The sequence below is a fragment of the Lutra lutra genome, chromosome 13 (assembly GCF_902655055.1).
Source record: "Lutra lutra chromosome 13, mLutLut1.2, whole genome shotgun sequence".
In the NCBI taxonomy this organism is placed as follows: Eukaryota; Metazoa; Chordata; class Mammalia; order Carnivora; family Mustelidae; genus Lutra; species Lutra lutra.
In genome coordinates, this window is record NC_062290.1 from 2883950 (window position 1) to 2911134 (window position 27185).

Sequence of the window (27185 nt, forward strand, 5' to 3'; positions counted from 1 at the left end):
CCCCGAAGGTCACTTTCTAATTCATTTTAATTAGGAAACATTTTTAACCCACTCAGTAGGTAATGATGTGCTAGACATTTGCACGCCCACTGCCATGTATCTTCCTGTCACATGCCTTCTCCTTAAATTACGATGTTTTCTGCTGTTTACTTTTGTTAACATATGTAGATCTGGTCCATTTATTTTTGCTGCTCTGTAGTATTCCATTGTATGAATTGTTAAGCTTAAATACAAAACGGCCAACTATTCTACCGGCAACGAGGGGCTTCTGCAGGCTCCCCGGAAGGCCACAACCGAGGAGAAACAAGGCGAGTCCCGCAAACAAAGGAGAGGAAGGTGATTCTATGGAGAAGAAAGAGGGTGTTTGGGTGGAGGGGGCTATTTTGAGCGGCAGTTCATTGGGGGCAAGCAAGAGTCCAGGGCAGGGAGGGCTTCTCCCTGGCTGAGCTGCAGGGCTGGTGGGTCTCTCTCTCCCGGTTAGGGGCCACAGTTGAAGATCGCTTCCTCTGGGAGGGGCCTGGAATCCCCAGTTCTTCTTGTGACTGGCATAGAGCCGTGCTGCTCCCTCTCCAACCTCCCCTCCAGCCCCCTGAGACAGCTTCGGTGCAGTTTCCCAGTGTTAACTGTAGCAAAACGAATCATGTAGTCAACTTATGCTGAGGGACAGTTCACTGTTTCCAACACTGAACACTGACAACCCCCTTGGCTGTACAGCCCCATGTGTATCAGGAAGCAGGGCCTCTGTCCCCTCTGTCCCCGAGGGCTTGTGTCTCCGGGGGAGGTCGTGCTGGTGACGTGTTCTGCTTTCTGGGTGTCCACAGAGTTACAGGAGCCTCGTCCACTGCCCCCGCTGCCTCCCGCCCTGTGAGGTCTGTGTGTGGGTGCTCGTGGCCAGCATCCCAGCTCTCCTGCCTTGGGGACATGAGAAGGACTCTGGCCCTGAATCTAGGGTTTCCAACGGCACTGTCCAGGCCCCCACGCCCCTGCCACAGGTGGGGCTCTGTGTGCTCCGGGACGCGGGCAGGGAATCTGTTCCCGGGACATACAGCCTGCAGCCCCTTCCTCCCATCCTCCCAGCCCTCCTTGGATCCTGTCAGCGCACTGTTATCTGCGGGAAATCTTTCTGCTCAAAGTGCTTGTATCCATTTCTGTTTCCTGCCCTGAACTCTGACTCCACGCACTGCCACCATCGATGTTGAAAGCGTCTATTTTTCCTCACTGTCTGTGGACGGCTTTTTGCCAATCTGATAGGGCAGGGAAATGGTATTTAAGTGCTGCTTTGCCGTTCATCATGATGAGAATCTTTTCATTTTTATAGGCCATTGGGTCTTTTCCACTTTAATGTATCTGTTCATAGTCTTTGCTTATCATCGTGGACAGACTAATTAACCCTAAATACTGTAATAGATAACCCCAAATCTTAGTGGCTTACCATCCCAAAAAAAGGAGGGGAGGTTAATCTTGCTCCCTGCATGTCTGATGTGAATTTGGGCTGTTTTCACAGAGTGACTTGGGCATCTCAGGACCCTTTGCTTTCCGCTGCAGGGACAAACAGTGCATACGTGGCTGATGGCGTGGGACATTTCAGGAGCTAGGTCTGCAAGGAGCTGCCCACCTCCCACTGGTCAGGACTCATCACATGACCAGGCTAACGTCAAGAGTCTGGGAATGTGGGAGTGCAGATGGGTCTGATGAACGCTAGAAGTCTCCGTGACCTCAGCCCTGGTGGTCACAGGCTATCGGGTCCCCCCCGGGATGCACTCATCGAATGTTCTCATATGCACCCCCTCCCAGGGAGACTGCACAAACAGCCATCCTGTCCCTGCACCACCTGAGTCCCCAGATGCCCCACCTCCTCTCAGCACGGTGACCCGGTTCCCAGTGCCGACGTCCCATCAGAGCCTGGCCGTGGCCGTCCCACGATGGTGGCTCCGCTGTGGCCCTGAGCATGCCCGGAGTTGGGAGAGAGAACAGACCTGTCCATGGTGGTGCGGCCACTGATGCCATCTGCCGTGGTGGCCCAAGAGTCATCTGTGGGTCGCAGGGTGTTCGTGTTCTCTCTGGAGATGCGGTTCCCTCTGAACCTGGATGGGGTTCCTGGTCTGCTCGTTTCCATTCAGGACGGAGCTCCAGTGACCACGGCCAGAGCTCTCCCGAAACTGCTCTTTCTGCCTCCCGACCTGCAGGAGGCCCTCAGGTGCATGTGGGCCTCTTCTCTCTGTTCGCTGGAGAAGATGCGCTGCCCTCCCGCTGGCCTCTGCTCCTCTAAGTCCACCTCTCATTGCCTGCGACTTGGCTTTCCAGCCCTGCGAGACTGCAACCGTGAGCTGCCCCAGCTCCCCTGTCCTTGCAAATGGCCCAGCATCCCCAAGCTCGTCCCCCACACACCTGCATCTCTGTTCACACCTCTGTCCACTCAGGCAGCCATGGGAGGAGCCTCCTGACTGTCATGGGCAGCAGTTTTATCGACACGAGTTTCCCTGGGTCCAGGCTCAGGTGTGGGGTGTCCTGCCCCCCAAAACTAAGGCAATGCCGTGGACCTCAGAGGCGAGCGCTCGCCCGCCCCGGCACTGAGCTCCGAGTGCACAGTGAGCTGCTCCAGGGACGTGGGCACAGGCAGCGGGCGGTCGCACAGGTAGGTGGAACATGTCTGCGGTTGAACATCACCAGCACTGACCTCCTGCTCCAGTCCTAGCTGATGTGGATCTGGTCTAGACGCCGGCTCTCCACACGAATCCGGGATGCAGCCCAGCCCTGCCACCCAAGGACCAGCCCATTCAGGGGCCCTTGTTTCCCAACACGGGAACCCCACACCGATCACACTCTAGGTCTCTAAACAGAATGTTTCTCTTTCTGAACGCTCACTCTGTAGCATTTTTCTGCGCAGTTACGCCCTGCAACCAGTATCTGTTATTCTATATTTCTGGGTGGCAGGTTTAAACTGGTGGAGTTTGGCTTCGTGGCCTGCATGAAATACTTTCTAAACTGTAAATTCTGAAACCGTCACCACGTCTGATGCCTCCATGAAGCCCACAGCCAGCCTACGTGCTTCCCTCGGCGAGCACTTATCCTGTCCCTGGGTGGGTTACTGCTGAGTCCTTGCCTGGTCTCCCCTGGCCGCCCCTGACCCCTAGGCTTGGAGAGCTTTCCGGGCTGATGCAGCCTCTACCACTCTTTCCGTCTTTGTCCTCGGAGACCAGTTTCTCCAGGGGGCGTCCCCGAGGCTCCTCCCTGCCCCTCCGAGACACACACACACACACACACACACACACACACACACACACGCCTCCCTCCTCCCATTCCAACGGCACAAATAAGTTACCTTCCCATCTATTGCTCTGCATAGGGTGACTCTTCACATTGTTAAGGACACCCTGTGTGACCGAGCTGTGTTCTGCCTTGGCCCGGCCGACAGAACCCACCTTGCTGCGGCCTTGGGGCATCGGGAAGGCCGGAGGGCTGGGCGGGGGAGGTGGGCGCCCGCGGCCATCGACTGGCTCCCGCTCGGTCCGCCACAGTGCCCGGGCTGCTTCCCTTTGGCTCTGTCACCTGCAGCGCCGTACCCCCAGCCCTTATAAAAAGGGATCATGATAAGTCAATGGCATTGTAAAAAAAAATTTCTGCTTTTAAAAAGCTTCAAACTGGGGGCGCCTGGGTGGCTCAGTGGGTTAAGCCGCTGCCTTCGGCTCAGGTCATGATCTCAGAGTCCTGGGATCGAGCCCCGCATCGGGCTCTCTGCTCAGCAGGGAGCCTGCTTCCTCCTCTCTCTCTGCCTGCCTCTCTGCCTGCTTGTGATCTCTCTGTCAAATAAATAAATAAAATCTTTAAAAAAAAAAAAAAAGCTTCAAACTGGAGGCAGTGTAACCTATTCACACAGGGGAGGACAGCGCTCTCTTGCCACGTGTGCACCTGCTCTGTAAGCGGGAGCGCTTCTGAGGCGGGAGGTCAGAAAGCCTGCCGAAGGCGCTGTTGGCACTCTGGACCCACTCACTGAGACTGAGACGAGGGTGGAGGGCCACAGGGGATGGCGTGGGTGCCATGGTCCCTCGCGGCCACCGCAATGTCACACGGCTGGGGGGAGAGCCTCGAGCAGCAAGCAGCCCGAGAGCCCGTGTGGGTCCGAGAGCCAGAACCCTCGAGCACGGTGAATGCTCTGGAAATTCGAGAGGGGCACCCCACCCCCATGTTAGCCTTACACGACCACCTCCTGAGGCTGCTGGCAATGTTTTTCCCCAAAACTGCAGGAATGTTTGCTGAAGGATTCCAGCGTTGCTCAGCATTATCTGCTTTGGAAGGGAACGTCTTCTCAGACAACTGAATGCCATCCTACATGAGCAAATCCCAGGAAAGCTCCCACCGGTCCATGGCTGCAGCCGCCTCTGCTCCAGGCAGTGCCGTGGGCCGTGCCGCCCCGGCTTTCAAGGTGCTGCCCCGAGCTGCAACCTCCCGTTCAGAAGTTTGCCAACAACCGACAGCAACGAGGAGCGGGGTCTTGGCAAAGACGGAGAAGCTCCCTGCCAGGACATGGTCTTGCTCCCAGCATGGTGCGAGGCTGTGACAGCAAACATCTCCTCTTCCTCTTGCTAGAGGCCAGGGCCTTCGGTTCATGAGGGACAATGGGGCTGGGATGTGGCATCTGAGGGTCTGCTGCGGTCCTCTGGCCAGGCCCGCCAGGGGCTCCCCAGGACTGTGGTGTGGTCCTTTCAGCTGTCACAGTGAAGTCCCGTTGTGGGACCACACTTCCCAGAAGGAGGGACAGGGCTGAGGGGTGACGCGGGGCCAGGCACTTGATGTGAGTGGACACCCCCTCCTCCACTCCTCCCCCATGTCTTCTTTGGTAAAAATGTCAAGCTGACCAAACCTCCTGTTTAGGAGACACGGGAAAAGGGAAGGGGGGAAATATCTTGTTGGAGGTCACCTGCCATCCCCCGTTGGTTAGGGGTAGACAGATGCGACAACGTGACTGCTCCCAGACTTCACAGCCACCTGGTTGTCCAGGGCGGCCACACACCATTCCCGCCAGTGTCTGTCCAGGGAGGAACTGGCATTCATGTTCCTGCCCATCGTGGGCCCCCAGGTCTCATCTGGAAGAAGCCCTGGGATCCCGATGGGCACCTCCCCCCCGATGCAGCCTCCTGCAGCACAACTGCTGGTGGAAACAGACATTGTCCACACGGACACATGTCAGGCCCCATCCCTTACTTGTGTAATGGAGACTACACCGTGAGCCTTTCCCCCAACACCAGCGACACCAGCTGTCACCCCGAGCCTGGAAGAGTGCGGCCAGCAGGTGACACCCCTCACTGGGCTCTCCTCTGGGAGGGACAGTGTATCTCGCATGGCAAACCCCCTGCTGTCTGTAGCCTCCCCTCCTGCTGCTGGTCCTGCCCCAGCTCCTAGCATTCAGAGTGCCCCTAGCATTCAGAGCGGGGCAGGGCAGGCCCGCACCCTCAGCCATGCAGACAAGAACCCATCACCTGAGATCCGCAGGCCCTGGACCCTCCATTTACAGCAGCTTATCAACAGTACCCTGTGACAACAGGAGCAGCACTGGGACAGGGGAGGACGGCGCTGCCAAGAGGCGTCACGGCGGCCGGTACCCCTCCACCCCCTCTCCTGTGCAATGCACAGTTTCCATCTGCCCTCATCTCATCTTTTTCTGCAGAAAACATTCAGGACAAGGTCTGAGACTCATCTGGCAACTATCCAGCTCTGCCCACGATGCTGTGGTTTCCCGGGAGCCAGGAGAGCGCCCAGATTTTGCCAGGTGTCTGCGAGGCGCTCTGTAGCCCAGAGTGAGCATGAAGCAGAGCACTGAAATAACGGGGACCCAACTTGTTTGAGGAGGAGTCACCCAAAGACGCCACCGGACCACTAGTTGTCAGGACAGTCTGTGGGGGCCAGGGCCCCATGCCATCGTCGCCAGTCCCAAGCAGCTCAAAGGACCCCCTTCCCAGGGCCACGAGCCCATGCAGGTCAGGCTATGGACAGGGACCCTCCTCCTGGCCCTGAAGTTTCCATAAAAGCAACAGCACTGCGGCCCCACTGTGCGAGCCAGGACAGGGTGGGTGTGCAGCCCGTAAACATGGGGCCACCTGGAGCCCCAGCCCTCTAGGCCGGGCCTTGGCGGCCCCTGTGGCCAGCAACCAAGGACACAGCAGACACAGCAGCCCTCGCCAGGAGGATACAAGCCTCGGAGCTCACTGCTGTCGAACATGTGTACCCGGAGGCCATGAGGCCTGAGGTCGAAGCCCCACCGGGCAGAGGGACCCGAAGAACAAGGACCTCTGGGTGCGAAGTCCAAAAGAAAGCAGATTTATTTGTTTGTTTGTTTTTAAAGATTTTGTTTATCAGAGTGAGAGAGCACACACCAGTGGTGGGGAGGGACAGGGAGAAGCAGAGTCTCGCTGTGCAGGGAGCCCGAGGAGGGACTGGATCTCAGGACCCCGGATCACAGCTGGTGCCAAGAGTAGCACTTACTGACAGGGTCGCCCAGGTGCCCCCAAAGCAGATTTAAGCGGAGAGACACTGGGGGATAAAGGAGCAGTTGGCGCAGCAAGCGATGTGGGGGACAGAGAGGGACGTTTCCAGCAGCACAGGGACAGCCTCTTCAGGCCTCTGACTCAGCAAGCCGCTGCAGCCGTGTCTCTGAGACAGCCGGAGGACTGAGCTCCGCCTGGGCATGTGGCGACGAGAAATGTTTGTCAGGGCTGGTAGCTGATGATGGGGCTTTGGTTATCTTTTTTTTAAATGGTCTTTACATTTTAGATACATCTATTGCCCTATACCTACACTCACACACCTACTTGCACACACAACATTCACACACAGATGCCACCCCGTTTCTGCACACTCAAACATGGATGCGCGTGCATGTTGCCTCACGCTCCCCCACACATGGCCTCACACACACACACGTGTGCACACACACACACACATGCCTCCGCTGACCCACAGGCCCCTCTGTGTCCCCCTGTGTGAGGGATGGGACCCGCCCAGACGGGCCCCTGTGTGAGGTCTTAGGGTCCCACCAGAACCACCAGCCAGGCCCACAGTGCCAGGGCTGGCACTCCTCCCCCAACACTCTCCCCCCACGGCAGCCGGGCTGCAGATCCTAAAGGAAATTTTGAGAACAGGAAAAGATGGTCCGTCCAGTGAACTCCCTGGCTGGCTTTTTGGCCGCCCCTAATCCTGCTCTTGGGCTCCAGTGGTGCATCCTGAGACTTGTCCCTCTGAGCTCAGGATTTCCTGCTCACGGACCTGCCCTTTAGCATGTCAGACTCATGGGCTCTGGCCCCAAACCCAGAGGACAGAGTGAAAACCCACCAGTGCCTGGGGCTTCCTGTGGACTTGCTGAGTTAGTGGGGAAAGACAGTGTGGTGCTATGGGCGGCGAGTGCAGGCATCTGGCTTGAAGCTGGAGCTTGGCCCCTGGGAGATGGGAAAGTAGGAAACCACAGGGTTGAGCACACATAGCACAGCGGCTCCTGCCCTAGGGTCTCTGGGAAAAAGAAAGAGTCCTTAACGATACTCTGCAGAAGTATTTATTTGATTCCCTTTCTGTACCATTATAATAAGAATAATGTCTTGAACCAAAAGCCCAAGTATAGAGTCAAATCCTCTAGTGGAGGTGCCTGGGCCTGGAGACTCCTTTTTCAGGAGATCTTCAGTTATGAACTCAATTTATTTCGTCATTCTCAGACTATGCAGACTATCTCACCCTGGTTGAGCTTCAGCAGTGTTAGGTTTTCAAAGAAGACCTTTTTCTTCTCAATATTCAAATGTATGCGCATAAAGTGATCCACAGCATTTCCCTGTTTCCCTTGTAATCCCGCTAACGGTTGAGGGATGCCTGCAGGACTCTGGTTTCTATCCCGGTGCTGCTGAGACGTGCAGCACGCTGATCCATTTTACTGACTTTTTTTCCTTTGAAGAACCAACTTGTACTTTTATTCGTTTTCTCTCTTTGCCTATTTTCTATTTCACTGATTTCTGCTCTGAACTTGATGACTTCCTTCCTTCTGCTCCTTTCCATTTGTTTGCTGTTCTCTTTCTGTTTCCGGAGGTGTGGACTTAGATTTATGAAGCAAGACTCCTCTGTTCTAATGTAAGCATTTCCTACTATGAATTTTCCTCTCTAAACTGCCTTAGCCACATCCCACATTCCTTAATACACTTTGTTTTCATTTTCTTTCATCATTCAGTTCTACATGTTTTTTTAATTTCCTGTGACACCTCCGCTTAAATCCCTGGATTTCTCAGAAGTGTGCTGTTTACCTTCAGCTTCTTTAGAGATTTTTTTTTTTGTCTCTGTGTTATTGATTTCAAGCTTAATTCTGTTATGCTCACATATTATTCTCTGTATGACTTCAAATCCTTTACATTCTTTGATACTTGTTTTTGGTGCAGGATATGGTCTGTTTTTGTGGCTGTTCGCGGGCACTTGAAAAACAAGGTGTGTTGTGCTGCTCTGGGGTCAAGGATTACACATGTGCCAATTAGATGCTGGTGGTAGATTGTGTTGCTCTTATTCTACCCAGGCTGATTTTCTCTCCAGGCAATGAGATGCGGGCACCAAAGTTCCCAACCCCAATACTGTGGATTTATTTATTCCTCCTTCAGCTCCACCAGTTTGGGCTTCATGTATTTTCAGTGTTTATTGTTTTTTGTGTTCACATTTAGAATTGTAATGTCTTCCTGGGAGAGTCGATCTTTTTACCTTTATGTATTGTCCTTCTTTGTCTTTAGATATTTTCTTTGGTCTGGAATCTGCATTTTTGGAAATTAATATGGGCTCTTATGTTTTTTTTTTTTTTTCATAAATACAGTCTCATGGGATATCTTTTATTTTCAACATACCTGTGCTGACAAACTTAAAGTGAGTTTTTCATAAACAGCACACAGTCAGGTCATTTTTTTTTTTATCAACTCTGTCAATCTTTCTTTTCAATTATAATTGTCCTAAACAGCATGGTCTGCTACAGCTCTCTGCAGGGGAATGTTGAATGTCCCCCAGTGAGGCTGCAGCGGTTTTCAGGAAATGCCAAGGCTACCTTGAACTGATTTATAATCCAGCTCAGAAATGCAACCTAACACTCTCCATCTGCTCTGGATTTGGAGCTGCAAGCTTGAAACTTCATGGTAATGACTTCCTTGCCCAGCTCCCAGCCCCTCCCTGTGTGACGGTCTCTATCTGAGGGGACATTCTCCAGCACCACCAGATGAGGTTCACCTTTTTCTCTTTATTTTCCCAGGGAATGGAGCCTGGGTTGTTTCAACACAAATTTCTGTCTAAATCTGGATCTCATTGTCTACAACTAGACTCTCTGCTGTTTAACCCGTGAGTGCTGGTTGACACATACAATCTGTCCAGGGTTCTGTGAAGGAGACTTGTGAGTGTACCAAGAGAAAGAGGGACTCGCCACCTAATTCACACGCTCCTTTTAAGGCCCCAGTTAAGTGCCCATGATCTATGAAGGCCTCCCTGCCCAGATCACGGCAAGACCATGTCTCCTATCCCAGAGGTCTTGCTGTATTCATTTATACCACTTATTTGGAATTTAAAAAGTCAAGAAGTATCCACAGAAGGTCCTCTGGCTTCTTGTTGCCCAAGTAAAGGATAAGTAGAGGGGTAAGATGGAAAAGGCCGTGGGCACTGTCTTTGTGTTCCCTGCAGTCCAGACAAAAAACAGGCACCCAGTCTATTCAACAGCTCTGGCTGGCACTGAGGTGGTGGGTAGAGTGGGATGAGGGTTCATGCTACTCATCTAACATTATCCCAGTGTCCCCATGACAGAGTCATGCAGACTGGAGGTCTGAGTGATTCACTGACAACCAGCCAGCATCAATGTCCTCTTGATCCTATCAGGACCTTATCTGGGTGTCTTGGATGCCTGCCTGGGCTCCAGGACAAGTCCAATGCTGCACATCTTACCTGCCTAAATGTCTACTACGGCCTACAGTGGAGGCCAGATGTGGGGAGCCCAGATCCAGGGGTGGACCACAGCCACAGGGAATGTCCTATCACTGGAGTTCTGCCTTGAAGCTCATCCCCCCCAGTTCCCAAAAGAAGACTCACCCCACTAAAGGGAAGAAATGTAAAAATAAACTAATTAGATGGCTGACAAGTAAACAGAACCTTGCCTTCACAGGGAAGGACCCAGAGAGCTTACAGGACAATAGAACAAAAGCCCTCACTCTCATTACTTTCTATCAACACCAAGTCCAAACACCATATGCACGCCCAGACATCAGTTCTTCAGAACAGAAGCAGAAAATCATTCTTGTTTTGGTGGTGAAAGAAAAAAGACTGAATTTAAATTAAATCTCCTTATAAATAATGCAGAGAAGGTTGCTGCCTTGTAAACTTAAGCCATGTGCTAGAAGAAGATTCATACTGACAAAGTTTACTAGATTTAACTCCCGGCCATTTAGTCATCCCTTCTATGTGTTTCCTAAAACAGATTCTTACCCTCTGGGGACTAGACCCCGAGCTCCCAATGGCAGCCATATGGCCCCATGCCTCAGACAAGCCCCATGTGCACCCACATGCCTGAAAAGCAGGTTGTGGGCCCTGTGTTAGTTTGAGAAGCTGGCTGAGTGCTGATGGCATGAAGCACAGGCAGAGATTTCATTTTGCCATCAACCAGTGGCAGATAGCCCTTCCGCTAACATGTTGTCCATCACAGGAAACTGACCCACACACCAAACAGAGGCCCCAGGGTAAGATCCCTCTGCCCTTGAGAAGACATAAGACATCAGACCCTATGCATGCACGTTGGATCCAACGCCTTCTTGACAAGGAGTTTCACTGTCAAAACCTACCTCAAATGGCGCCTGGGTGGCTCAGTCAGTTAAGTGACTGCCTTCAGTTCAATTCATAATCCCGGGGTCCTGGGATCAAGTCCCATGTCGGGTTCCCGCTGCTCTGTGGGGAGCCTGCTTCTCCCTCTGCCTCTGCTTGCCACTCCTTCTGCTTGTGCTCTCTCTGTGTCAAAAAAATAAATAAAATCTTTAAAAAAAAACACATCTTTGTATTCATAAATAAGATGACAAATGAAAACAATGTTTTAGTCTTATATCCCAGTCTTTCAACAGTGCAGGTGCAATTGAACATGCATCAGGTAAATGAAGTTTGAGCTAAACCTCACACCTTATACAAAATTAGCCCAAAACGGGTAACAGGTTTAAATGTGAAACATCAAGCTATTAAACTTTCAGGGGAAAATCTTTGGGGCCGAGAATGATGAAGAAACATGGCATCAAAACAAGGATCCAGGGGTGCCTGGGTGGCTCAGTGGGTTAAAGCCTCTGCCTTCGGCTCAGGTCATGATCGCAGGGTCCTGGGATCGAGCCCCATATCGGGCTCTCTGCTCAGCAGGGAGCCTGCTTCCTCCTCTCTCTGACTGCCTCTCTGTCTACTTATAATCTCTGTCTATCAAATAAATAAAATCTTAAAAAAAAAAAAAAAAAACAAGGATCCATCAGAGGACAAAATCAGTGGAGCTGGACCTCAGCCACATTAGAGACTCTTGGTCTCAGAACGCCAAGGTGAAGAGGGTGAAAAGACAAGCTGTGGACTGGGATGGATGACCCAGGACTTGCACACAGAACATCTGCACAGCTCTTAAAACTCAAGAGTAAAAACAAAACCAACCCAACTGGGAAAATGGGCAAAAGACATGAATAGGTATTTCACGGAGGAAGTCACAGATAGCCAACCAGCAAAAAAGTTTACATATGTAATATACTGAATGCATATATATTAGATAACATTATATTATCTATTATCTGTCTCTCTATGACATATTCCAACAGCTGAAATAGTTACAGCCAAGTGCTGGCAAGGTGGGGAGAAACTAGGTCTCGCATCCATCGCTGGTGTGAGTGTAAGGAGGTGCAGCCACCCTGGAAATTAGTCTGGCAGTTTCTTAAAAACCTAAACATACACTTCCCAATAAACCTGGCAATGCCACTTTGGGCACTGATCACAGGGAAATAAAAATCTGCATACGGGAATCTCCATACAAATGTTCATAACCCCAAACTAGAAACCACCTCAAGAGGTAATGTTCAAACAGTGGAAGTCTATGGATATCACGGAATATGACTCGGCAGCAAAATGCAGTGAACTGTTGATACCCAGTGTGGAGAGATCTCAGGGCAACATGCTGAGCCAAAGATTGTGCCACTTATAAAACACTTCAAAATAAGACTGTGAATATGAAGAGCAGACCAGCAACATCAGGTGTTAGGATAGTGAGTGGCCAGGGTGGAGACGGGCGTGACAGGGAGACCTCCATGGTGATGGGACATTCCATGGTTGTGAGGATCATCTACACAGGTGATAAAATGACGTGGCACTCCACACACATGCTGGGCCAATGTCCACTTTCTAGCTTCGATAATAGACTATAGTTTCAGAAGGTGTAACCCTCGAGGGGAAGAGGGTGAAGGGTACCTGGGGCATCTCTCTACTGTTTTTGCAACTTCCTGTGAAGCCAGAATTATTTCAAAATTAAAAGTCTTCTAAGAAACTTACATCCCATGAGGTTCATTGAAATGGAGTTGTATCTGTTCTAAAAATGATTATAAATTGTTGAATTAGGCTTCTTTTGGTGTTTGATAACTAATCAAAAACAAGACGGTTGGGTGGAGGGTAGTAGCACCTAGTTTTTGTTTTTTGGGTTTTTTTTCATTAAATATGACTTTATTGTTTTGGCAGATCTGCACTTCCCCTTAAGCAATGAAAATTTAGCATGGAGACAGACAGGTACTCTATGGTAAGTTATCCGTATACCAGATTTCTAAGACAGAGTAATAGAGTTAAATATCTCATCAATAATTTTTATATTATTACCTGTTGAAATGATATTTTGGATATATTGGGCTAGATAGAATATATTATTAAAAATTTTTTATTGCTATAGTTGACACACAATGTTACACTAGCTTTAGGCATATAGCACAAGTGATTCAACAAGTCTATATGCTACCCTGTGCTCCCCACAAGGGGAGCCGCCATGTGTCACCATTCACCCTGATTACAGTACCCCTGACTCTACTCCCCAAGCTGTGCCCTCCATCTCCATGATTATTCTCTCCAACCCTGGAAGCCTATATCTTTGGTAGCACCTCGTCTTCCCCCTTGGTTCATTCATCAGAGTTATTTTGGCAGAATTAATGTTATGAATCATTGTTGGGTTTGTGTAGGCAAAGAGTTTCCCATATGAATCTGGTTGATCATTACCACAGACCTCGGGGCTGCCCCTTAGAGGGTCCTACTCCCCATCTCCCGTTGGCTGGTCTGGGCAGGTATATGGTTGGGGCCCGTGTTGCCGAGAAGCCCAGATCCTCCGTTGACATCACATGCGGACAGGGGATGGGGAGTTAAGACGACAGACCATGCTTTGGGTGAGGAAGTCTGGGCAAATACTCTCCTCTCCCTCACCTTCTACTAAAACAACCCCCATTATTTCTTTAAAGGAAGAACCAGAGCACCTTCCTGGCTTCCGGGCCCACTCACTGGGGCAAAGGACAGGGTGGGTAGGGCTGCTCTCGGGACCTTCCACACAGATACCCAAGCCGGAGTGGGGGTTCAGGTGAGAGATGGTGTGAGCGTTTGGGAAGGGCCTTGGCGCTGCTTCTTCCAAGAGGCCAATGAAGGCTTGGGAGAGCTCTGCGTCACGGCCAGGAGGAGGTGGCGCACGCCAGCATCTGCCCACGCTCGCTCCGGCACTGAGCCGCTGGGCGCCTGCTACACAAGTCTCCAGGCCCTGACTCAGGAAAGCAGAATAAATCTCCATTCCTCTGGGTGGGCAGAGGTGCTGGGTTCCCTGGACTTGAGGACGGTTTGTTGATGTTTTATGGCAGATTCAGGGAAAAGAGAATGCTCTGAGACCGTTAGCAAGAAGGCAAAATGGAGAGCAGGAAATCGTGTTCTGCTTCCTGCGTGTTTGTGCTATTACACCTGACACATGAGTCAGACACGGGAGACAAACTGCAGGAAGGGGCCTCATGGACCGGTGTCCACTCTGAGAGGCACTTGCCCATGGGACACCCGCATGCCCGCCTGCAACCCTCCAGACAGCTGTCCTAAGGGGAGTTTCCCCCCAACACAATTCAGACGCCCACAGCACTCGAACACACAGGCAGCTCACCCTCCCACTCCCAGCCTGGCCTTGAGATGCTTCGTGACAGCACCCTGATCAGACCTGTAGAGCCAGGCCCCCGTGAGCTGGTCGTGATCTCGAGCGCGGACGCCCAGCGTGCGCCGGTGTGGCTGGTCACCCACGGGACCCGAACTCCTTCCCCAGCAGTGGCCTGTGCACAGACACGCCCATTCCACACGCAGTCCTCATTCCCAGGCACTCCCGAGACCCTTCCTCGTGCCTAACATTCAGTCCCTGCGTGGGAACATTTCTCCCGTTTGCAGGGAGCCTAGGCCTGTAATTATGGAAACTGAGAATGGAAATGTTTTCATTCATATGGGCCTCCGTATGTCACCTACCCTTCCAGACACACAGGATCTGACGAGGTCGGGGCAGGGGTGGGGAGGGCTGCACCCTGGTCTTCCCACAGGGCCCCCAGCCCGCTCGCAGCCCAGCCTGCCTTGCCGAGCCCCTGGGGTCAGAGAGGTTCCCGCCTGGTTTTCAAGTTCACTGAAATCTGCAGCCCCGCTCCTCCTCCCCATACATCAAAGGGTTTGGGATAGTCCAGGCCCGAAACTCGAAACTCATCGAGTGTTTACTGGAGGGGGAGGGGATCAGGAAACAGCTGTGTGACAGGCCCTGGGCTGGGTCCCCCGGGGGTCACACTTGGCCATCTGCATCTCCTCTTAAGGCTAATCTCTCCAGTTCTCAGAGGAACAGCCCATTAACTCAGATAGCTGGGAAAATGATGGAAACCATCTTTTTTTTTTTTTTTTTTTAACATTCTTATGCAGTGTTTATGTTTCAGGATCCGGAGGGCCTTTCGAACATCGACCTTTTACCAGCCGTACAAGCCTGGAGACGTGGGTGCTGGGTGCTCGAGGGGGACTCACCCCAACTCACAGACCCTAGTCAAGTCCACAGAGAGTTGCATGTGCACGGGCTGGCAGGCAGTGGGATTTACATCGGTGACCGTGACCACCTGAGGCCTGGTCTGGTTTGCTTGCTGTCCAGTCTCCCAGCAGAGTCCCAGAATCTCAAGTCTGGGCCCCCAGTCTGCAAGGTAGGTTTGTCTTTACCTTGCACCATCCACAGCAGGTGGTGGGACGGGGGCTCTGGTCCCAGAATGAGGTCCCCCAGGCCCCTTTCCCTCACCTGGAAAGCTTGTGCCTCCCCCCTCCCCACCCCCATCTCTTTACTCCCCTCCCCCTGTCTGACCCCCAGTGCAGCAGCAATCTCACAGCCAGCCTCCCTCCTGGCTCAGCCGGCGGTTCTGCTGGAATTCCCACCCGCGCTGAGGTCTCACTTTAGAAAAATAAATGCAGAACCGGATGCTGGGTCATGGGGACTCAGGCTGAGTACAGAGAATGATAAATTCTTAAGGAAAATCGTATTTTCCCTTTCCAGCACAGTCCACAGAAACTTCACAGTTTTCAAAATAATACAATTTCAGGAGGTGCCTCCTAGCTTCTGCTGCCCCCACAGCTCTGGTGGGCACCGCTGTCTGGGCGCGGTTTTCAGGGCGCAGCCCCGAGTGGCTCAGACAGAGCCATGTCCCCCTATGCACATCCAACGCTGCTCTTGACATTGTCCTGCTTTTAGAGCATGGACGGTTTGCCATATGGCAAGCTCGCCGCTTCTAAAAAATCTTGGTGTCACCTGAGTTTTGGCAGGTGGAATGACTTTTCCACACGAAAGCAGAGAGCTGTGCATTTCCCAGTGTGGGGCCGGACAGGAGAACAGCTGACCCTGGGTCCGGGAATAATGAAAGCCCCGAGGCCTCCCACCGTAGGGCCCTCCCTCATTTGTCCCCTCTCTCTTCCCTTCACTCCCTCTCCCTCTCCCTCCCTCCCTCTGTTCGGCTCACTTGGAGCCCAGTGGCCATGGTGCGAGGAAACACATGGTTGTTCCAAGTGCACCAGGCATCTCCCGCTGGAGGAGGCCGGGCTGCTGAGGAGCTGACCTCAGCCTTCCCCCACCCTGTTGAGCCCAGAGGGCAGGTCCATGGGCACAAGGACATGGTTGTCTCCAGACATGAGCCTTCTCTGGGGTCTGCTGTGTGGCCCCCACGGATGCAGTCCTCAGTGGGCATCTGCTGGTAGCTCGCAGGCCACTCTGTGTGGACGTTGGGGACCCAGTGACAAAGGGTCACAGGTGGCCTGCCTCTCGGGGGTGGGTGTCAGTGCTCTGAAGGACCTCATGCATGGAGCCATCGGGCCGTCTGCACGGGTTTCCCTGTGCATAGTGAATGACAGGAGACACATGCCCTATGACTGTCACGGAGTGGAGATGCGCCCCAGGTACAAGCTGCTGTGTGCATACAGAGGGGGTCCTCTGGCCTCAGCCCAAGCATGAGGGGGACGAGGTGTGGGAGGACATAGTGTGGGGTGCCAGCATCAGCAAGACAGGATAAGGGACAAGTGCAGGGAGGAATCCAGGCAGTCCTGCCTCCTTGGCTGCCCTTGGCGTCCACTCCCAGAGGAACAGCACCTCTCCACATTCTTGGATGGCACTGGGGTGGGTGAGGGGCTGCGAGGCCAAGGCGGGCCTCAGGGACAAGTTGGGGTGGTGAAGGGGTGCAGAATTCTGGAAGTTGGACTGGGAGGACTCCTCATCTATCCAGAACCCAACACCTTGTGGGTGTGGGGTCTTCCTTTTGCAGCCAGTCAACCCTGCTTTGCTTTAGAAACTCCTGGATGGGAGAGGGCTGCAGCAGGGAAAGCTGGGATGGCCCGAAACCCAATGAGCACACCCCAACCAGCCTGGCAGCCTTATCCTACAGGCACCATCTATCCACACCAAGCAGTTCTGGGCCCCCGGGAGCCTCCTGACCCTTCCCTTCCCCACGTGGCCCCTGCTTGAGAAAGTGCAGGCTGCGGGAGCCCAGCCAGAATCCCCACTCTCCCGGTGCCCCCCATCTGGCTCACTGAGCTCATGGGAAAGAAAGGAGCTTGGAGGACATGTGTCCCCAGAATGCTGAATGGCTACCACCCCACCCTGTGCTAAAATATGGAGTCTGTCTGACTGTCGTCCGAGCCCTCAAAGGATGGATCCCCATCCGGGTCGTCTTTACACACTGAGCACAGAGCTTGGGTGCTAGTTTGTCCACATGTGGGAGCACACACAGGGACCATCACATCCAGCACGGCGCACTCCGGCTCGTCGGTGTGGGTCCCTGCAGAGAGGGAATTTCTAACACGCTGCTGGACCCCAGGGAAGGGCCATCAGACGTGTCTGAAAGGAGCGCATACTTCGGTGTTGGATGGAGGGCCCTTGTCTCCTGAATTCTGAAATTCTCACAATTTCATTCAGGCTGGACTTTTGAGGCATGAACCCCATAGGCAGCCGACACTATTGCTGTGGACAAGCTTCTCTGTGGAGGGTGTTGGTGAGCGGCCGGAGCTGTGGCTCCCCTGTTCCCGGGCTGCATGGGAAGCCCACGCCAGCCCCCAGAGGGCTGGGCAGAAGTCGAGCCCCCTGGAAAGCATGGTCAATTTTCTCGAGATCCATAGGAAGGAACCAATGTGTCCCCGCCCTTTGTTCTTCCACTTCCATCAAGGTCTCCTTGTTCCGGGGCCTCCCAGATGCCAGGGCTGAGTGGCAGAATCGGCCTGTCTCGGGTAAAATGGGAGTTGTGCACGAGGAGGTTGGGGACCACTGTTCGACTATCTAGCCGACCTCGTGGCCTTCGGCTTCCTCCAGTTAATTTAGGGAGAGGTGTCCAAGGTGCCTTCTGGCTCTGATTCTCAAGGACACTCACTTTCTCCTCACTTGTGCGGTATCTTGCTACCTGGCATGAGGCAAACCATGTGGTTCTCTGTCCGGCAAGGAGTTTCATGCCCACCAGTGTCTTACCATCGTGATGCTTGGGTGGAAATCACTTCTTGGTAAGCTTAAAAAGACAGTTGGGGACACAGCATGTCTGGGCTCCTTGTGCGGGGAGCGTGCCCTGAGCGCGCTCACCTGTGCACACACACCCCTCCTGCCCCTCCACCTTCTGTTCCGCACAGTCTCCAGGTGCCGCCGCTGTCCATGACTCTGGAGCAGCTCGAGGTGGTGGCCTCTGTCCTATTCCCAGGCAGATAACCCAGGGAGGAGTCTGTGTGTTTATTTTAAGAGAGGCTTCCAGAAGGCAGAGACGTCCCCTGCATCTCACAGAGGGCCTGTCATGGAGGACCCAGGGTGGAAGCCCTCTGGCTGTGTAATTGCTACTCTGCATGCAAGGAAATGAGCAGCCACAGCTAACAGGTAGCCAGTTTGGGAGTAACCGAAAAGTCCTGTCCCTACATAGAAATGACACCGTAGCACAAAGCAGAGGGTTTGTTCGCTTTCTTAAAGATCCAGGCAAAGCCACAGGGAGCAGAAACAAGGCCAGCGTCACCACCTCCCAGTGTAATTACCAGCCATCCTCTGAGAGGCCAAGCCCTGCCTGGCTGCCGCCCCGACCTCAGGCATTCACGGAGGGGAGAGCGCTCTGCCTCCCCCGCGGCAAGGAGCAGGGAGACTTCTTTCTCCTCTGGCTTGTTAGGGTCAGGGTCACCAAGCAGGGGCAAAACACAGAGATGAGACCCTGGGGGGATATACCACCCTGCCACAGGCCTGGGCCCCTCCACGCGCACACATGGTGGTCTGCAGCTCCATGGCTGTGGTCGGACAGCCTCCAGCAGAGCCTGGGGGGCATCTGCCTTGTTTCCTCCCTTCCTCCTCTTTGCTTTTATGGGATTCAACCCTTCAGTTAGATTGCTTGAGGGAACGGACTCTAGGGACACTTGAGTGGTTTTGCGCAAAGGAGAGCCTTGTTTGGGAAGCATCTGGAAAGGAATTAGCAGTCAAACCAGCAGGACTCAACCTTACAGCAACCCAGAGGCCGGAGTCGGGCCAGAGTCTGCAGCCAGTGCTCTGAGGCTATCCCGTTGCACATCTCTGAGAGCAGGGAAGTCTGTTTGGCCTCTCAGTTATGAGGCATCTCCCATTCCATGTTCTCCAAGCACTGTGAAATTCTCCTTCTGAGCATTTATCACCCTGGCCAATAAATAACTGTGCAATTATTTAATGTCAGTCCCTCACTCTGGAATGTGGAACAAGGGTCAGTTCCCTATCTGCCTTCTTCGCTGCTGCATTCCCTGTGCCTAGAATAGCACTTTACACATGCAAAGAGTTCATATTCATTACATAGGTAGATGGAACAGGGATGCATGGATGAGTTGATGTATGTATGTATGAATGGATGGGTGGATGGATGGATAGATGGATGGATGGTAGATGGGTGGATGGGTGGATAGAGGGGTGGATGGATGGATGGGTGGGTGGATGGATGGATAGTAGGTGGGTGGATGGGTGGATGGTGGGGTGGATGGATGGGTGGTTGGGTGGGTGGGTAGATGGATGGGTAGTTGGGTGGGTGGGTGGATGGATGAATATGTCGATGGGTATGTGGGTGGATGGATGGTGGGTAGGTGAATGGATGGATGGATGGTTGGGTGCATGGGTGGGTGGTTGGGTAGATGAAGGGAAGGATGGCTGAGTGGTAGGTGGGTGGGTGGGTGAATGGATGGATGGATGGTTGGGTGGATGGGTGGGTGGGTAGGTAGATAAGTGGATGGATGAATGGATAGAGGGAGGGATGAGTGAGGGGTAGGTGGGTGGATGGATGGTCGGTTGAGTGGGTGGGTGGATGGATAGGTAGTTGGGTGGGTGGATGGATGAATATGTGGATGGGTGTATGGGTGGATGGATGGGTGGGTGGGTGAATGGATGGATGGATGGAGGGAGGGAGGGATGGGTGAGTGGTAGGTGGGTGGATGGATGAGTGAATGGATGGGTGGGTGGATGGATGGATGGATGGATGGGTGGGTGAGTGAATGGACGGATGGATGGATGATTGGGTAGATAAGTGGATGGATGGATGGATGGATAGAGGGAGGGATGGGTGAGTGGTAGGTGGGTGGATGGATGAGTGAACAGATGGGTGGATGGGTGGGTGGATAGATGGATGGATGGGTGGGTGGGTTGTGGGTGGGTGGATGGATGGATGAGTGGATGGATGGGTGGGTGGTGGGTGGAAGGATGGATGAGTGAATGGATCGATGGATGGGTGAGTAGATGGATGGGTGGATGGGTGGGTGGATAAGTGGATGGATGGATGGATGGATGGTTGGGTGGGTGGGTGGATGGGTGGATAAGTGGATGGATGGATGGATGGTGGGTGGTGGGTCAGTGGATGGCTGGGTGGGTGGGTGGGGGATGGATGGATGGATGGGGGGGTGGATGGAGAGGTGGGTGGATGGATGGATGGGTGGGTGGTGGGTGGGTGGATATATAGGTGGGTAGATAGATGGATGAGTGGATGGCTGGCTGGCTGGATGGTGGGTGGGTAGACGGATGGATGGGGCATGGATGGGTGGATGGGCGGGTAGGTGGATGGGTGGAGCCCATAGGGTCATAAAGGATTTTCTTCTTGTCTAACCAAGTGAACTCCATCAGCTCTCTGTAACCAGAGGTTTCTACTGGAAGACTGGATTTCCCGGTGTGTTTGACAGCAGTGAGGGCAGCTGGATGGATGGGCACACAAGTGTGGTATCTCTGCCGGACCACATGGATGGGAGCAGAAAGCTCTGTCCCTTGGGACAGCACCCCCTGGGCTGTGAGGCTGTCCCCTGGACCCATCTGCAGAGCTCAGAACAAAGCCTGGGCCGTCTCTGTAGGCCTCCTCACCCTATAAACCATGTGTATTTATGTAACACTTCAGGCCTGATGGAGACCAGATGTGACCAAATGGTGGTGTGGGCTGCCCTGGGATGCTAGAATGCCAAACCAGACACCTTTTATGGCTGTTGGTATTCAGCAATCTCTCTAGAAGTCTTAGGTCTAAGCCCTGATACACATTCACAAACGTCATTCTTTTGTAAAATGGAAGCATCCAGCATTCCCTGTTTCATCTGCTATGCTTGTGAGAAGAGCACATTCACGTAGAATTTCTATTATCAGTCACCCAAGGGCAGAAGGAGAGATGTAGGGGGAGAGGAGCCATCCAGGGACACAACTGGGTGACCTGGAGCTGGTCGGTACTCTCTGGAACCCAGTTTTCCAATGATAATTTCAAGGCTTCCTGTTTTTTGAATGCCTCCTTTGTTCTGGGCACACAAGCCGAGTGACAGTGGCATCTCACCATCTCGTCTCTTACTTACACGGGCACATGGACACAGGGCATGGCTCACCAATACCACAACAGTGGGCAAGGGGGGGCACGTGTGAGTCTAGGCATCCCGAGTCTAAAACACCTTTCCATTACTAGGAAGTTCTCTGTTTTGTCTTCCAAAGAGAGCGTGGCGAGGGGCCCTGAGGAGGGTGCACACACTTCCCCCATCTGGGGCTTTAGTACAGACACTCAGAGGACTACAAGCAAGAACCCTGCTTGCTGTGCAACCCAGTGTTCCCCAAGCTAGCCATCCTCCCCAAACCTGTGCCCTCTGAAACTCCCATTAGTGTCCTGAAGCACACCGATAGACCTTCCCACACAAACACCAGCCGATGACCTAGCCCATGCCGACCCCCTGGCCCTGCCGCTGTGCTCGGGGGGCTTCCGTCATCATAATGCTGCCGTCCCATGTTGCCCTCCTGTTGTATGCCTGCCCTGGGTTTCCAGAAAGCTTCTCTCTCTACACATGCATGCTCACTACAGAGTGACTTTCTGTACGATAAACGATAGATTCTGAAGTGGCATTTGCCCTGTGCAATTTATCCAAGGAACAGGGAAAAAAATGTACCAAACCTGACAATTAGGGTTTTGCAGCAAGTTTTTAAGAAACATCAGGTTGCAGACATTCCAATCACTCCGCAAAACCTGCCCTGATGTCCACTCCAGCTGCCACCCCAGCTTTCCTCCGGCGTGCACGCTCTGGGGTGAGAGCCAGTGCCCGGTTTTGGTCACACACGGCGTGCCTGGGGCGGGCTGTTGAGACTCTGTCTCCCTCCATGGCAGGCACCTCCCCTGACAAGACTGGGCTGCAGGAAGGAGCCCATAGCGGAGCTCACATCCATCAGGCCGCACTGAACTGGGCGAGCGGTCCACCACGGCCAAGCAGGATGAGAGGCCCGGCTTCCGAATGTCTCACCTGCCAAAAGGCCATGGGGCTACGGGCCAGCCCATACACAGTGCGTCCTTCAGAGCCCAGAGATACCCCCCAGCTCGGAGTCAGTGAGATCGCCCCCCAGGGTGACATTCTCCACAAGGTAGCACGCTGTCCATGCCCACAAGGGGCAAGAGATGGCCACACAGTCTGCCAACAAAGCCTATGGGGTCTGCTGATACAGCAGGGACCGGCAGACTGTGTGATTCCAGCCCCAAACTAAGACACACGTGAACAAGGAAACCAAGAGCAGAGGGCCCTGTGGCCCTTCTGAAACACAAACCCATCTCAAGGGAGGGAACCGCAGTCTTCTGAGCACATGTAACGGGAGCTCAGCCCAGACCAGCAAATCCTAACTGATGCGCCCGCAGCGTACAGCCCAGCACTCCGCCCTGACTTGTGGGGGAAGGGTCTGCAACCGTCCACGCGTCCACTTGCCCTGGCTTTCTAGCTGTCCAAACCCAAACAAACAAAACATTGCTGTGCCCAGATGGAACTGATATAAAATGTTCCACAGCAGTTAAGAGTCTGCTTTTCCTTGCTTTCTTTCCGTGACATCATGTAAAAGTCACTTTATTGAATTAAGCATAAATTCAAACTCCATCAGATAGAATTTTGAAAGTAACAAAGGCCCTTTTATGCAGATCTGATGAACTTTTTGTTTAAACTTTTTTGTTTTACTCTGATTGTAAAGATCGGCCGTGTTTATTAAGTAAGATGTGGAGAATACAGAAAGTACCAAATAAAAGAATAAAAATGACTCGTGACCACCCCACCCTATCATTGTCTCTCGACAAGAAATCCTGATGGTCTGAAGAAGTCGAGGCACTGTGAGCTTGTGACCCATGTCCTTGGCCACATCCGCGAGGTTGGCCCTCTAAATGCTTTGGGACACCAAAACTGTATTTCTTATCATAAAAGAGGAAAACTGGACAGTTTCGTATGAATTTGATACCTTACCAAGATTGCTACCCTCACTCTACCATATCTCAGAAAACTAGCAGTTTTGGGTAGCTGAACCCGTTTTAGCAAAAGCTTCACATATCCCAATGCTGGGCACAAAAGGCTGTACCCCCTCCTTACCCCATAGTTGGAAGGTCAAAGCCTGAGACCAGTGGGACCTCATCACCCGCCTGACGGGTGAGACACTGGGTTTCTGCCCGGCCCCGAGGCGGGAGCACCACGGGCCAAACACCGTGTCCTGCGACCAGAGCCTGCCAGGATGAGAGGGATGGATGGCCTATAATCAGCCAGACAAGGGCTCCCAGGGCCACATGGCAGACTCAGTGTATGCTCCTGACCCCACAGAGGAAGGGGCCGCACGTAGTCCCAGGGAGAACGTCGCCGGGCAGACACCCCAGCACGGCACTCCCCAGGGGCTGTCCGCCCCACCTCCACAGCGCCAGCCTCCGTGTCCACAACACACTTTGCCTCTTGAAGTGATTATTGGCGTCCTTCTTCCCTGGGAGCAATAATGGAAGGGCAGGGACGGGCGTCTCTTTAATCTGCCTCTTTGTTCTCAGAATGCTGCCCGGCAAAACGAGTGTCAAATAAACGTTTGAAGATAAGATAGAAACATGAGTAAGTGAAGCACATTACTCTTTTGGAAAGGAAATACAGGCCATAGAAGCTCAAGGGGAGAAGCAGAAGGTAGCGATGGTCCACATGGGAAGCACTAGGTGGGAGACACAAGAGAAGGCTTTTGATTTTTGAGCAGAGCATTTCTGTCCTAGCGGCAGACAGACTCCTGCAGAGAATGTGTGGCCCTTGCAAATACTGGGAATGAATAGTGACATAAAACACAATGTCAAGGCTGTGCTTTTCCCCCCAATGCTTAGCGTCAATCTATGGCCAGAATATAGAAATTTGAGCAAAACAGAATGTAAGGGTTACCATGAAATACAGCCGACGGATTTGATGGATAACAGAGCGAGGAGCTGGGGGAACTTTAGATGCTAATGTCTGTACTCAAATTAGGTAGAGTTAAGACGCCCTGGGAAGGGGCTGGGATGGAGAAGAGAGTTTAAGTGGGTCATTTAAATCAATCAATCAAATCACAAAATACGATGTAATTATCATATTTGGAAGGAGGGAGGGGAGGTGGTGGAGTGAGTGGTGGATAGGACGAGGGAGATATGCCTGGAAATCCCGTGCATAGTGAGGAAGGAACATCTGAAATTCAAAAACAAGCAGGACATGTGAGCGCGTCATTCACAAGGTGGGAGGCGGCCGCCGGAAGGTGCCAAAACATGTGGACAAGAAGGAGAGGGACAGTCCTGAGGAGGGAGGGGAGCTGCTAGACATGAGCTTTGCAGCATGAAGGGACCTTGCCTTGTTTCAACACTGAAGAGAATTATTTAAATTACTAGTAAAGAGCCTTCCCAGAGAAAATACCATTCGGAAAATCTGAACCAGCCTCTAGAAGACAGGTCTGAGGGACAAGTCCTTCAGCTCAGAAGTCAAGGTTTGGAAGGCATTTTCCACATTATCCAGAGAAAAGGAAGACCCACTAGATCTGTCAAGAAGGCAATTGCTGGCAACGTCCCCCAAAACAGCAGGCTGAGCAGATCTGAGTTTCCCACCATGACAAAGGCAAAGACACGATGGCCTAGAAATGCGGAACGCCTAGCCTAGCTCACAAGAACAAAAAGAAATAGTCTCAGAACCACGACAGAGCTTAGAGCAGGAACTGGCACAGGGCAGGACTGGTGTGGACCCCAGACCCCCAATCCCGCGGGGGTGACCGGTGGTGGGACAGGGGTGCCCAGATCAGGCCGGGAGCCACAGAGCACTCCTCGCCGTTTCTCATGGAGGCACACGCAAAACCCTACTGCTGGTTCAGGGAAGCAACGCAGAAGCTTGCCATGCATCTGAGACCTGGAAGGGCAGAAGTATGGAGTGGGAAATCAAATACCCAGACCTGCGCTGTGCACACCTCTACTTGAGCCATATGAGACGGGCGTTGCCAGCTGAGAAACTGAGAGAGAAGAGCCATGGTCCCCTGGCAGAAGCAAGCACCAGCCTCCCACAGGGCCCCCCACGGATGCCGGACTCTCCAAGCTCCCGCAGAGAAAGGAACCCTCCCTGCCAGGAAGTGCTCACAGGGAAAAGCGACAGAACATGGAGCGCAGTGTCAGGAGTGACTAACATTTACTGAACCCTTGTTCTGCTCCAACGCTCCACTCTTCTTGTCACTCTGCACGTTCCCTTTTGAGTTTGAATAAGCCAGCTTCTGCCGCACAGCAAACCACCCCCAAAGCTTCAAAGGACAGATATCACTTCTCAGAGTGCTGTGGGTCAGGGAGACCATCCTCCCAGGCAGGGTGGATGGGTGAGGGCCCCGCTGCACCCCCACATCCGTCGGAGGTCAGATGGCGGGGCAGGGGGCCAGATGACTTAGATGGCCCCTTGCTCAGGTCGGGCGGTTGGCTCAGGGTCAGCCAGGGTGATTCAACCTCACAGGTGCCCAGTATCTTACACTGGTCACTCCACCCATCACCGCCCTCTGTCCCGCCTGAGAAGGCCCGTGTGCGTGTGCTAAGCCAGCAGCTTCTCGTCCCTGGCTGTGGTTGGGAAGCCCCAACAGGAACCATCAAGAGGGATGAGAGCGAGATCAGAGAGCTTATTCCCACCGATTCCTCCCAAAGGTCGCCTTGGACTGACTCCAGGTGCTTTCTCTGCCTCTGTCCTTCTGGGACCAGCACCTGTCCCCGCTCCCTGCTGCTCACCTTGGGTCCCTCACTGTCTCTGTGGTTCCTGCAACACCTCGTCACCGCCCTTTCCATGAACCACCCCTCAGAATAGCCTAACTTCACATGCTGTCTCTTTCTTGCTGGACCCCCACTGATGCCGGAGGGGTTCCATCTCCGAGCTCTTGCAAGGAGTCAAGCCACTGGCACCTGTACCACCCGGGACTTCATCTCAGCATGGCTCTTATCCCCTTGGTCTACACCAGAGACAACCAAACGATCACAGAGCATCTTCGAGTCCACCTCCTTGTCAGCCATTCGAGACAAGATCTGGGGGGCCCCTGCTGAACCTGCCCTCCCAGGCCCCTTGCCCTTCTTGGTCACTCCCAGGTCAACCCACTAATCCCTCCCCACCCTTACTCAGTCCCCCAATCGCTTCTCACTGAGAACCTGTCTGTCTCCTCCCCCAGCCTGAGTCACAGAATCCCTCGGGCCTTACAGCACACGTGCAGCCCCTCGCAGGTCCATCTGAGCAGGTGCACACCAGGACCTCCGCTCCCACAGTCCTTCTCCCGTCCCCAGGGAGGCCCAGCAGTGGCCTCCCACTGGTGGGAATAAGCTCTCTGACCTCGCTCTCATCCCTCTTGCTGGTTCCATCACTGTCACTTGCTTACATCACTGTCTCCCAACTCAGCCAATCAGGTGGCCACTGCCGGGCCTCTCCATCTCCCCACAGACAACCCTAACTTCATAGTCCCGAAGGAGTGTGTCCTCCACGGCCCACACGCCCTGCCCACCTCCCGCATGTCAGTGAGAGTCCCACAGAATGTCGGCTTTCTCCCTCGATGGGCTACACTTCCAAAACAGATCCCAAACAAGCCCCCTTTCCTCTTCCCACTGTCCCAGGTAGATGACCCCACAGCCTCCCAGCTGGCCTCCCTCCTCCATCCCCTGTGCCCTCCAGCACAGGCTCCACACCAGACAGAGCTGTTTCCTCTGGGGGGAGTCCTACAGTGTTGGCCCTGCGTCCAGCCCTCCATGGTGACCCAAGTCATGAGACACAGCCCAGCCTCTGTGTGCTGACCCTGTAAGCTCGTCCTGGTTTGCCCTGCTATCATCACAGACCACCGTCCTGGGTCTCCACTCTTTTCCCACTGTGTTTGCCTGGCTAGCCCACGCAAGTGGCTTCTACCCGAGGACATCTGCCCTCGGTCCCCT

At 53.3% G+C, this 27185-nt stretch overlaps 1 pseudogene; it reads left to right on the top strand.

Annotated features, from left to right (window-relative positions):
• Positions 1 to 27185, top strand: part of LOC125083713 (voltage-dependent anion-selective channel protein 1-like) — a 198633-nt pseudogene that overhangs the window by 97496 nt on the left and 73952 nt on the right.